Raw genomic sequence first — 12,017 nt, forward strand, 5'->3', positions numbered from 1 at the left:
AGATTCAGCCCACAAATATCCGACCACCAGCTTCCACCTCTGCAGTCTGCCACCCTGTGTCTGCTCAACGCATCACAGAAACAAGTTTTCAAGGTGAGTATAACAAACGCCAGAGAAAGTTGAAGAATGAGGTCGGCATTCAAAAATGGGGTCAAATCGACAGCTGGGAAGGGGTGTAGAGGCAGGTAGAATTTAGATCCTGAGCCTTTAATAACCACTACCTTCGCTCAGTGCCCTCTGTTTTTAGACTCTCTATGAGAACACCTAGGGCTTCCCTGGTGGCGCCGTGGTTAAGAATCCGCCTGCCAATGCAATGCGGGGGACACGGGTTCGAGCCCTGGTCTGCGAAGATCCCACATGCCGTGCAGCAACTAAGCGCATGTGCCACAACGACGGAGCCTGCATTCTAGAGCCCGTGAGCCTCAACTACCGAAGCCCACGTGCCTACAGCCCATGCTCCGCAACAAGAGAAGCCACCGCGATGAGAAGCCCGCACACCGCAACCAAGAGTAGCCCCCGCTAGCCGCCAACTAGAGAAAGCCCGTGCACAGCAATGAGAGACCCAGTGCAGCCAAAAAAATAAATACGTAGAATAAATAAGTTCAAACAGTAAATAAATACATAAACATAAATTACAAAAAAAAAGAACACCTAATGCAGGTGGGACGGTGGGAGGGCCACTGTAGAGGTCATCTATGCTACATGTACAAGAACCCCGAGAGCACACCAATCGGTACCACACTTTTCACTGCTGTAGCCGATCGTTCCCCCTGTACTGCCACACTGTAGCACTCCCTTCCCTCATCTACTGCTATAGTCTCTTCGGAAGGTGTTTCAGAACTCTTGTTATGAGAGTGCCAGTTGAACTGTCCTCACTTCCTTCATTTATACCAGGATTGAAGACCTTGTGGTCCGAGATCCTGTCCAGAGAGCAAGCAGGCTAAGACTCTGTCTTTGTTGATGTATTTCATCAGCAAGGGCTCTACCCCCTCTCCTAGTTCATGGTGTGACGTGTTCTTGGCCTCTCGGGAAAGTGGGGAGAATGGAAAGGACCCTATATGAGAATGCTAGGCTTTGTAAAACATTTCAGGTTTTTAAAAATAAGACTCATTTTGTATTGGACTTATAACAGTCCTATGAAATACAAAGCGAGCCGAGAATCAGCGACAGGAAAGGCTCACCAGTAAGAATTACAACAGTCACCGCTTACCTCGTAGCATAGGGCACCGTCCGTGATCCTTAAGAAGAGTTAGTAGAAATGCCTTGCCCATCTTGCCCCTGAACCCCTTGAAAGGTACACGACTGCTGTGTTGGTGTTTAGGGGGAGCATCTCACTTACCAGGGACTGACTTCTCCCTTGATCCCTTTGTAGGGATGGAGACCTCCCCCCTGGTGATGAAAAATTCCCTGGGATTGCAACCTCCAAGCCAGACGTTTTGTGTGACACAAAGTCAAGAACTCCCCAAGTCCTGCAGTAGCAGAAACAGCCACATACTTGAGAGTAACCCACCATCTGAACTTGGGGACATTTCAGTGACAGCTCCAGTCCAGAGTGCCAGGCGTCTCCTGGCCCTGCCTCCAGCTCCAAGCCAGGGACAAATAGAGAGTAAGCACGTGGATGATATCAAAACCAAGCTTTCAAAGCCTCTGGATGCCTACCAGATCCCAACAGAGAACCAAGATCCTCCACTACTCCCTTTAGGAATCCCTGATATTCACCAGCCGCTGGCCTGCACCGATCCCCTCAGCCAAGAGGAGCAGCCTGGTTCTGAAAATGCTGATCTGGGAGAGAACAGCCGGAGTCGTCAGGACCTAGGGACACTTGAAAATGGGATTGAACCTAGCAGTGGTCTTGCAGACATTACTACACTGGCGGAGGATATTCACCTTCCCCAGCTCTTTAATCCTTTGAAAGATCTTGATCAATCCCAAGGTCCCAACGTGATCAAAGCTAAAGACACCAGAGCCATTAAGGTGAATCCGGTGCAGGAAAAGCCAAGTGTCATAAAGGTTCCCTCTGATCAACCCAGGAAGAACAAACAGAAAGCCTCTGAGCCTATCAGTGGCGCTCCCAAGGCCAAAATCCAGCCAAAGAATCCAGAGTGCCTGTTAGGGGGAGAAGTGGTTATATGCCACGCTGCAGTCAGTGACAGGGCTCCTGTGAACACGGCCAAGCACTCTCAAGGCAAACCTCAGAAAGCTGCATCCAGAAAGATCAGCAAAACTAAGAGCCACGGGCAGGAAAAGACCAAAAGGACCAGAGGGAGAAACAAGGCTGAGGAGAACAAGCAGTCAGGGAACAAAGTCAAGGCAGAAGAGAAGCCAGCAATCCCCCACACGAAGCGAAAGGAACACCAAACTGAGCTTCTCCAACAGAGCTTTCAAAAGCCTCGAACCTCCCTTGGCGTGCGCATGCTGGAGTCTGTGAAGGTTCTTCATGCGCTGGGGAAGAAGAATGAGACGAAAACTGGGCTCTCTTCCTGTCGGCTCTTGGGAAAGTCAAGCAACCCCAAAGACCCCCAGCCACCCCCAGCTATCCAGCCATGGCGGCATACCCCACGTGAGGGGAAGGGTCCTGAGAAAACGCAAGTCCAAGCCCAGAAACCAGACAGCAGTGCTGAAACAGAGTGTCCGTCTCCAGCCCAGTATGAGCGGCCTCCTCCTGGGAAGGTCAAGTTGATACCTCTGCCTTTTTCTGCCTGGGACAAGCCTCAAGCTCGACCCGCTCCTCGGAGGCCACAGTCTCTGGCCTCACATCGGCCTGCTGGGGCTTACCGTGCCCAGCCTGGTTCTACTGACTCAGCTCAACCTGCTGCAGCCAATTCATCCCACCAGCCAGCTCCTGCCTCTTTGCCAGGCCCCGCCAAACCAGCTCAGCCAACTGTGACCAACCCAACCCAACCGGCTTGGACCAACCATACCCAGCCTCGTGTCCCTCAGTCTGCTGCTCCTAGGCCTGCACCCTCCAAAACTTCATCTGGCGCTCCTCTCCAGCGGGAGCCTGTTCCCCCTGCTGTGAATAAGCGCCAGTCCCCACCCAAGCTCCAAACCCAATTTCTACTCCAAGACTTCAGCAAGCAACGAGTTCCATGGAGGGAACCCAACGTGCCTGAGCCAGTCATGTCAAAGCCCATCGAACAAGAGCAGAGGCCAGAGCGAGAGGCCATGAAGAGGCGGGCTCAACAACAACGGGAGAATGCTGCCAGATACACCTCTTCGGGCAAGCTGCAATTTTTCACCGAGAGGGAAAACGAAATGGAAATTGCCGACTACTACGGATACGTCAAGTGAGAGCTGCTAGGATTCTTGGTGCCACCTTGGCTACCAGCTGTTCTTCCATACACAGGTAAGACAGGTATAGAACTGAATAAGTAAATGGAATACAATTAATAGACGAGTAACAAACCTTTCGAATTTTCAGATGCTGCTAACTGGGGCGTGAGAAAGGAAGGACTGAAAGTTGGATGGGAGAATGAAGGAAAGGGGTAAAAACTGAGCAAAGAGGAAGGAACTTGGCCCAGGGCTAGGAAGGCCAAAAGAGACGTATGGATTTAGGAAAGGAAGCAGGAGCGAGGATGAAACGGCAGAAGTAAAAAGCAGGGTCAGAGGTCTGGGTTGAAAGAACACAATTGGAGTAGAGTTGAAGGTGACAGAAGATGAGTCTAGGTTTACTAGGAGAAATAGAAAAAGTCTCTCGGGGACGCTGGCCTTAAGTCTCACAACCACCAGATAGGTATTTCAGAAAACAAGAGGTTCAGGACACATCTCTGAAAGGTCTGAGTTGCCTTATTCAGGTGTGACTGTAGTGGGGGAATAGGGAAATCTACCAGAGAAGTGGCTAGGGCTCAGAGTTATCCTAGGGGCAGCTGACGACAGGGGCAGAGCCAAGGGAACTGCTGGATCAGGAGGCCCACGAACAAATCAGGGGCATAGCCGCCTGTCACTTCCCTGCCAGGAAGGAAGCCAGGTATATTACTATAACCAAGGCACACTGGGGTCTTTACTGTATGGAGAACTTGGCTCCTGCCCGCAATCCTACGGCTCTGCGTCACACACAGGAAGTAGGGCCTCTGGGCAACCAGAAATGGGAATGGGACTGAAGGAGATTCAGCCCACAAATATCCGACCACCAGCTTCCACCTCTGCAATCTGCCACCCTGTGTCTGCTCAACGCATCACAGAAACAAGTTTTCAAGGTGAGTATACAGACGGCAGAGAAAAGTTGAACAATGAGGTCAGCATTCAAAAATGGGGTCAAATCGACAGCTGGGAAGGGGTGTAGAGACAGGTAGAATTTAGATCCTGAGCCTTTAATAACCACTACCTTCTCTCAGTGCTCTCTGTTTTTAGACTCTATATGAGAACACCTAGGGCTTCCCTGGTGGCGCCTGCCAATGCAGGGGACACGGGTTCGAGCCCTGGTCTGCGAAGATCCCACATGCCGTGGAGCAACTAAGCGCATGTGCCACAACGACGGAGCCTGCATTCTAGAGCCCGTAGGCCTCAACTACCGAAGCCCACGTGCCTACAGCCCATGCTCCGCAACAAGAGAAGCCACCGCGATGAGATGCCCGCACACCGCAACCGAGAGTAGCCCCCGCTAGCCGCCAACTAGAGAAAGCCCGTGCACAGCAATGAGAGACCCAGTGCGGCCAAAAAAATAAATACGTAGAATAAATAAGTACAAACAGTAAATAAATACATAAACATAAATTACAAAAAAAAAGAACACCTAATGCAGGTGGGAAGGTGGGAGGGCCACCGTAGAGGTCATCTATGCTACATGTACAAGAACCCCGAGAGCACACCAATCGGTACCACACTTTTCACTGCTGTAGCCGATCGTTCCCCCTGTACTGCCACACTGTAGCACTCCCTTCCCTCATCTACTGCTATAGTCTCTTTGGAAGGTGTTTCAGAACTCTTGTTATGAGAGTGCCAGTTGAACTGTCCTCACTTCCTTCATTTATACCAGGATTGAAGACCTTGTGGTCCGAGATCCTGTCCAGAGAGCAAGCAGGCTAAGGCTCTGTCTTTGTTGATGTATTTCATCAGAAAGGGCTCTACCCCCTCTCCTAGTTCATGGTGTGAAGTGTTCTTGGCCTCTCGGGAAAGTGGGGAGAATGGAAAGGACCCTATATGAGAATGCTAGGCTCTGTAAAACATTTCAGGTTTTTAAAAATAAGACTCATTTTGTATTGGACTGACAACAGTCCTATGAAATACAAAGAAAGCCGAGAATCAGTGACAGGAAAGGATCACCAGTAAGAACTACAGCAGTCACCGCTTACCTCGTAGCATAGGGCACTGTCCGTGATCCTTAAGAAGAGTTAGTAGAAATGCCTTGCCCATCTTGCCCCTGAACCCCTTGAAAGGTACACGACTGCTGTGTTGGTGTTTAGGGGGAGCATCTCACTTACCAGGGACTGACTTCTCCCTTGATTCCTCTGTAGTGATGGAGACTTCCCCGCTGATGAAAAATTCCCTGGGATTGCAACCTCCAAGCCAGACAGCTTTCCTATGGAATGACAGAGAACTTGTCAAGGTGAAACACCAGTCTGCGGGAGAAAGGGAGGAAGAGAATGATGGAAATCGTTTCTGGGAAACTATTCTTACATTATGTGTTGTTTGTTCCCGGTAAATAAACTGAAATCTTCTTAACAGTAAAACAAAATCTAAACCACTAAAGCCAACAATACAGGAGTATAACGTTCGAAAAAAATTTCTTTGGCTGCGCAGCATGTGGGATCTTAGCTCCCCAACCAGGGATTGAACCCACGCCTGCTGCATTGGAAGCGCAGAGTCTTCACCACGGGACCACCGGGGAAGTCCCAGGACTATCACTTTTAAAGGAGAAGGTACAAACCCCTCGGTTCTATGAACTGGAGATTTTTAGTAAGAAGTCAATATATTTGTTGTTAGGCACATTTTATGTTAGGCTGTCTCCCTGCACAGGATGCAGACGCCTTGAAAATGGAAGTCATATCCCTCTATAGTACGTCCCTCTTCTTTCTGCTTTGCAGTTTGCTGCTCCACTTGTTCAACCCCACCTAGTAATAACCTATACTTCCCTTGTTCCTGTTTTCCCATCTGGAAAACAGACAAAAGGCAACCAAACAACGCAAAGGTCTCAACAAATAAGGGATATCCAAAACCAGAGATGGCCAGAACTTCTGTACCCCTGATGAAATAGTCCTCATACAAAACCTGATAATCAAATTCCTTAATGCTAGGAATCACAGTGAAAAATAGTATCTGAACTGACTTCTGTCAGATGAGTGAGAACTAAGGTTAATTCAGTGTATCTGAAGCATAGAAAGTGAGGGCAAAAGTGGCACAAGATGGGGCTAGAGAAGCAGAGAGGATTCTAGACCACGCAGAGTCTTAAAGGCCAACAGTGTGTTTTCTATTCTCAAAACAATGCTTGTGAGCGATGTTTATGAGCAACGTTCCAACTTGCTTTGAAGGTTTCTTGTGTGAAGAGTGGATTGGAAGGAAACAAGATATATGGACACTAGTTAGGACCTAATCGCAACAGACAGGCAAGTTCAGTATTAGGAAGTTGAGGAAGAGCTGGCTGACAGATTCCAAAGAAATTCAGGAGATGAACTGAAGCGGGCTTAATGGGGTAGGAGATGGAGGAAAGGAAGGTCTTAGGGAATTCAAGGGTTTACTGCACACATGAGCAAAGTCTCAAAATTAATCATTTGAACGTACAGAGGCGGATCTCCCAAATGACACCGGTTAGGAAGCAACGGTACGCCCTTTAGAATTCCTAGAGACAACACAAATCAACTGTTTCGATGGAAAATTCGGCGGGACTCTTGATTTCCATGGGAATACAGAGAAAAGAGACACTGATCTGGCTTGCAGGTATATTTAGGAAGTTGTTAGCCGGACATCACCTACTAGTATCATGTAAGTAGGCCGTCCGAAGTAGGAAGCTTAGGGGAAAAACCTGGAGGAAAACTTAAAAGCTTAAGCCACACCTCTACACTACACCACCTTTCACAATTTCTTCTCAGATAAGCATCATCCCCATCAGTGAAGAAACTCGTACCTCATAATAGGAAAAACAGGCCTAAAGATTCAATGTGTGTCTTGGGAGGTCCCATCTATGCGATATCTTCCTGGGACCAGAAAAGGCCCCAGGAAGATCAATCTCTGCACCCCTGAAAGCTTACCACCAAGGAAAATGACTAGGTCCATAGATTTCCTCCCTCAAACCAGCTTACCTCACACATAGATCATTAGCAACTCCGCCCTTACTCACATTATCACAGTCACAAGAGTGGTTAGGGAGAAAAGCACTAACCAGGGGAACTAAAACAGAGGCAATCCAGGCCAAGCTGGGCTGGTGGCAGATATCTTGCTCCTTACGCTCGGGTGCATAATGCGACTCACCACAGTGCCTTTTTCACAGACCCTTTTGAACGTTTCTCCACAGAATCCAACAGCTCAAGTCAGTTCATGACGCTTCAAGGTCAACAATCGTCAAGAGAAAAACATGCAATATGTCTTACAATGTTGGATTCCTTACAAACAGGACAAGGAGATAACCATGTAGACAAAACCAGAGCATTTGAAAACATCTGTATTCTACAAACACACCAGTGAATGCTATAAATAAGGTACTATGACATAAAACAAAATGAAAACTAGATGTGAGACTGTTCTCTTCAGTGTACAGACTTCATGGCAGTTGCTGCACACTATCTAGCTACTTAGATCTTTAACTCTCTGTTCTGTTAATACCAAATGAGGCCCAAGTGTGTCAACCTGTTTCCCACAGAAACCAAAAAGTCTACATGCATCTCTTTTCTCCTGTGCCCTTTCACCTTACCTGCTCCCAATTCTCCACCAACGTCCTCCTCTTTCTCTAATTATTCTCCTCTTCATTTTGCTTGGCCTTGCCCCCAAGCATGCAAGACAGAGAGTCCTAGAGGTCCAAGATTCTAGAGTGGCTGTTTGCAAGGCGGAGGAGATTACAGTAACTGCCACACTGTATATACTTCTGTGCAAAGAAAAAGGGACAGTGTTCAGAATGTCTCTCACATATAACAAGAGCTGGAGATGGCAGGATACCTGTGTGGCCCAAGGAACTAGAGCTAGCAAATTATGGGCCAAACAATTGCAACCAAAGGCTGGAAGAGGAAAGGTCTGCAACCAGCTCTGTCTCCTAACTCTCTGGTATTTGCTGCCAACGGGCAGAGTCTATTTCGTGAAGCATCAAGCACTGAAAAGAAGACTCCTGCTGCTGGAAGTTGACAGGAAGTAACGTCCAATGCAAGAGCAAGGCTTGTCCTCGAAGCAATGCCCATAATGGAAGAAAAAAAAAAAAGAGAAAGCGGAAGAGAAACGTTAAGTCGCAAGTCCAACCTGGCCCCCAGCCTAGCCTAGCCCAGCCCAAGGAAGGTAGGAGTCAAGGAGAAGAAACTAAAAGAGAAGAGCCTTGGACCACAACATTCTCCACAAGGTACACTCAAGAAACTTCACCCTACTCTTGAACCAAGTTACAAAAAGAGCTTCTTAATCCCTACTTTGGCTCCTTAAAAGCTGCTATCAGTTCACTCATTAGACACATATGATTTCAGAACAACTGTAATAGTTCAAACTAGATGGCTCTTTCCTTCCTAAGGATTATTAATTAAATAAGATCTATATAGCTCTAAGTATATGATACATAAAATAGAATACTCTGTAGAATATAAGTAACTCTTAGTTCAGTGTATTAATGAACGTCTGTAAGAAATGTGGCAATGATTTCCCTAATGGAAGAGCCTGGGGGAGGTAAATCTGTCTTCTAGGATTTCCTCCCCAGAGCTCAGAAACTCAGGTGTTGTTTTAGCTCTCCTACACTCTCTTCACCCAAGCCCGCCTTCCTGTTGGGGATCGGACCTCCCTACTGGCTCTCTCATACCTTTCAACTGCCTGCTTTGTGACATCACTCTCCTACCAAACCTACTACCACTTGGTAGAGCCTTGGGGTTTCCGTGGAGCTGTTTGGACCAGTAACCAGTGACCTCTGTACTGGACACGTGCGCCGTTCAGCTGCAGCCACTCAGACATCCTCTAGTGTTGTCTCCTCATCCCTTGTACCTGCAGTGGATGCTTCCTCTTCTCTGACCATGTCAGGTAAGAAAAGAAACTTTGGAAAGTTTTGCGTTCGATTTCTTTTGCCCCTAAATTGAGTAGGAGATTCAAAATAGCATGGAATAATGAGGGAAAGTATTGAACTACACGTCTGGAGACCTAATTTCACTTTTGACTTTGACGTTTACTATCTGTGTGACTTTGGACAAATCACTGGCTGTCGTCTCACAAAGCCTGTTGCTTTCCTTAACTGTTACGTTAGGATACCACGTTGGGTTGATCACTCTGATCCCCTTCTTTTCCAGTATTGAGCCTTAAAGGGTACCCATGTAGAAAACGAAATCAGACACTTCTCAAGAGTGTTTCAACAGAAACATAGAAAAGCCAGGGGACATAGAAAACTAGCAATATATACCAAGATGTTTCATCTCTAATGGTCTCCCTCCACTAGGATTTCGACTAGTTGAAAAGAGAGAATAGGGAGAGAGGATGGAGAGTACTGGGCTCTACAGGGAGGCACAGAGTCGAGCGTAAGGAAGTTTAGGATGGTTTTCATTAGCACAGGCCAACAGGCACCAAGAGATGGGAGAAAATGTAAGAATGAAGAGGGAAAGCATAGAGGAGCTCTCAAGAAAAACGGAGTTTGCAATGGAATGCTGATGGGAACCAAAGATTTTCAATTAAAGCAGAAACAGCACAGAGGGAAACCTGCTCAGAGCAGGGCAAAACCAAGTTGATGGTAGCAAACCCTTACATTAACAGACTAAGAAGGAAAGTAAGGCCAGAACAGGGGATCACCAGGAAAGGCAGCTTATCAGAAAAGTCATACTCCGTTTTCTTTCTTTTATTGCCTCTCTGAATACAGTTGGCCACTTGACAGTTTTGAATATAAACATTTTAGAAATACGTTTTAGAAATGATGCCTCCTATAAACAAGCAACCACAGTGGTTATCTAGGGGGCTGCTTTTCAGTGTTTTATTCTTTCTAATTTTTAAACTAGGTAGACATTTCACCAATTCAACATTTTAAGTGATATCTTCTAAATTGAATCAGAAGGACTATTTTCCTTTGTGTGATATGTAGGTTCTAAGGCAAGGCTGCTTTTCATTTTTACAGTTATTTCCTTCCTAACACAGAGAGCACATTGATCAACAGCCATCGTTCGCTTGTAGAGCTTAGCTACCGAAGAAGAAGAAGAAAAAGTCAAGCCCCACATCTCTAATTCCCCCCACTTAGGGAATTCCCTGGCGGTCCAGTGCTTAGGACTCGGTGCTTTCACGGCCAGGGCCACGCGGCGCGGCCAAAGAAACAAAACAAACAAACATCCACGTTTATCGAAAACCATATTGTGGAGTCCTGTGGATTTTCTTACATTTGAAAATCTTTTTTAATTGGATTCTAGGCATGATGGTTTTTTGAGGTTTTGGGATGCCATCTTCTTGGATGCTGAAGATGATTCTAATCTAAGTTCTAGGATAAATCCAAAAACCTTCCTGATACATTTTAAGCTTCCTTTCTGCTTATTATATAAGCTATATTCATTGAAATATATATTTCCCCTAGGCTTAATACCTCTTACTTGCTGGGTAAAAATATGAAGGAGCACAATAATGAAACTCTTTTACACTTATTATTTTGCTGTCTGCTTCGTACCGGTTTTCATTGAAATACTTGTCTATATGTGTTGTGGCTACCTATACATGCACATTTATTGCATTCTGTTGCTTGTTATGCATTTTTTACTGACATACCTTCTCTGTCTGTATGCATTGGCTAGGAATTCATTCACCTCTATCACCTCCATCGTGTTTTCTGGTTAACAGTATTCACTAAAATAGAGTGGGCAAAATTCACTTTCATAATATTGCATGGATGGTACAGAATGCCATTTGTTAGTAAATTCATTAGGCTTCGATACTTGCCACATACCCCAGTTTTCATTAATATCTATGGATTTCTTTTTCGTTAACGTAATATGCTTGTCATGATTTTTCTTTGTCTTTCTAGAACTTATTGTATCTTCCTCCATATAAATCATACGCAATAGATCAGCTTATTCATCTATTAATTATTACTGCTATTATTATTGGTGGTGGTGTTATAACCACTTTATAGGTGAGTAATCTGAAGTAATCAGATAACTTTTCCCTTTCCAAAAGCACTTAAGAAATCCACTTTCGGGTAATCATTTTGAGGTAGGATGAGAAACCAGGCTTGAAGAGGGCAAAAATGACTCTTTCAATTCACCAGTTGGACTGAGCTGTACGTCACCTCTAGGTAATAGCGTGGGAACTGCACAAGCAAAGGGAGACACTGAAGACGACAATGGTAATAGCCGTACTGTTTTCTAATGGACAAAAAAAATGCCTATATTATAAGTTCTATTTCTCCTGCTTTCTGGCAGTATCATGCTCAGAGTGGAGTCCTGGCAAGGAAGTCAGGATACTTAGGTTCTGAAACCTGGTAATGATACTAACATAATGAGAGAACTTGAACAAGTCAACCCGACCTCTCTGAGCCTCAGTTTCCTTACTCACGAAATGAGACTGAGAACATCGAAGTTCTCTAAGGGCCTCCTAGTTCTAAAATGCTTCCAGTCTAGGAAATAGCATAGAAGTCAATACGAGTGCAGGCTGAAGGGAAAGACAGGGCAGGGAGAAGGTTGCTTCCAGCCTAGAGAACAATCTCTGAACCACACCACTTGGCTCTTCTGCCCGTCTGTGCCCAAGATGGGAGCACAGGCAGTGAATAGAGAAGAGTGGAAAACTGCTCAGTCCTTACAGCCATCATCAACTGTCTGATTTTGGGTTTCTCAGGAAGTAGTGATAGTAGAGGTGTCCTGATAGCAAGAACCTTCAGATGATGCCGTTCCTCAAACGTAGTGAGAATTTCTCAACCTCCCTGAGTTTTTCATGACCCTCTT

Source organism: Balaenoptera borealis (assembly GCF_965194805.1).
Source record: "Balaenoptera borealis genome assembly, contig: HAP1_SCAFFOLD_486, whole genome shotgun sequence".
NCBI classification, from domain to species: domain Eukaryota; kingdom Metazoa; phylum Chordata; class Mammalia; order Artiodactyla; family Balaenopteridae; genus Balaenoptera; species Balaenoptera borealis.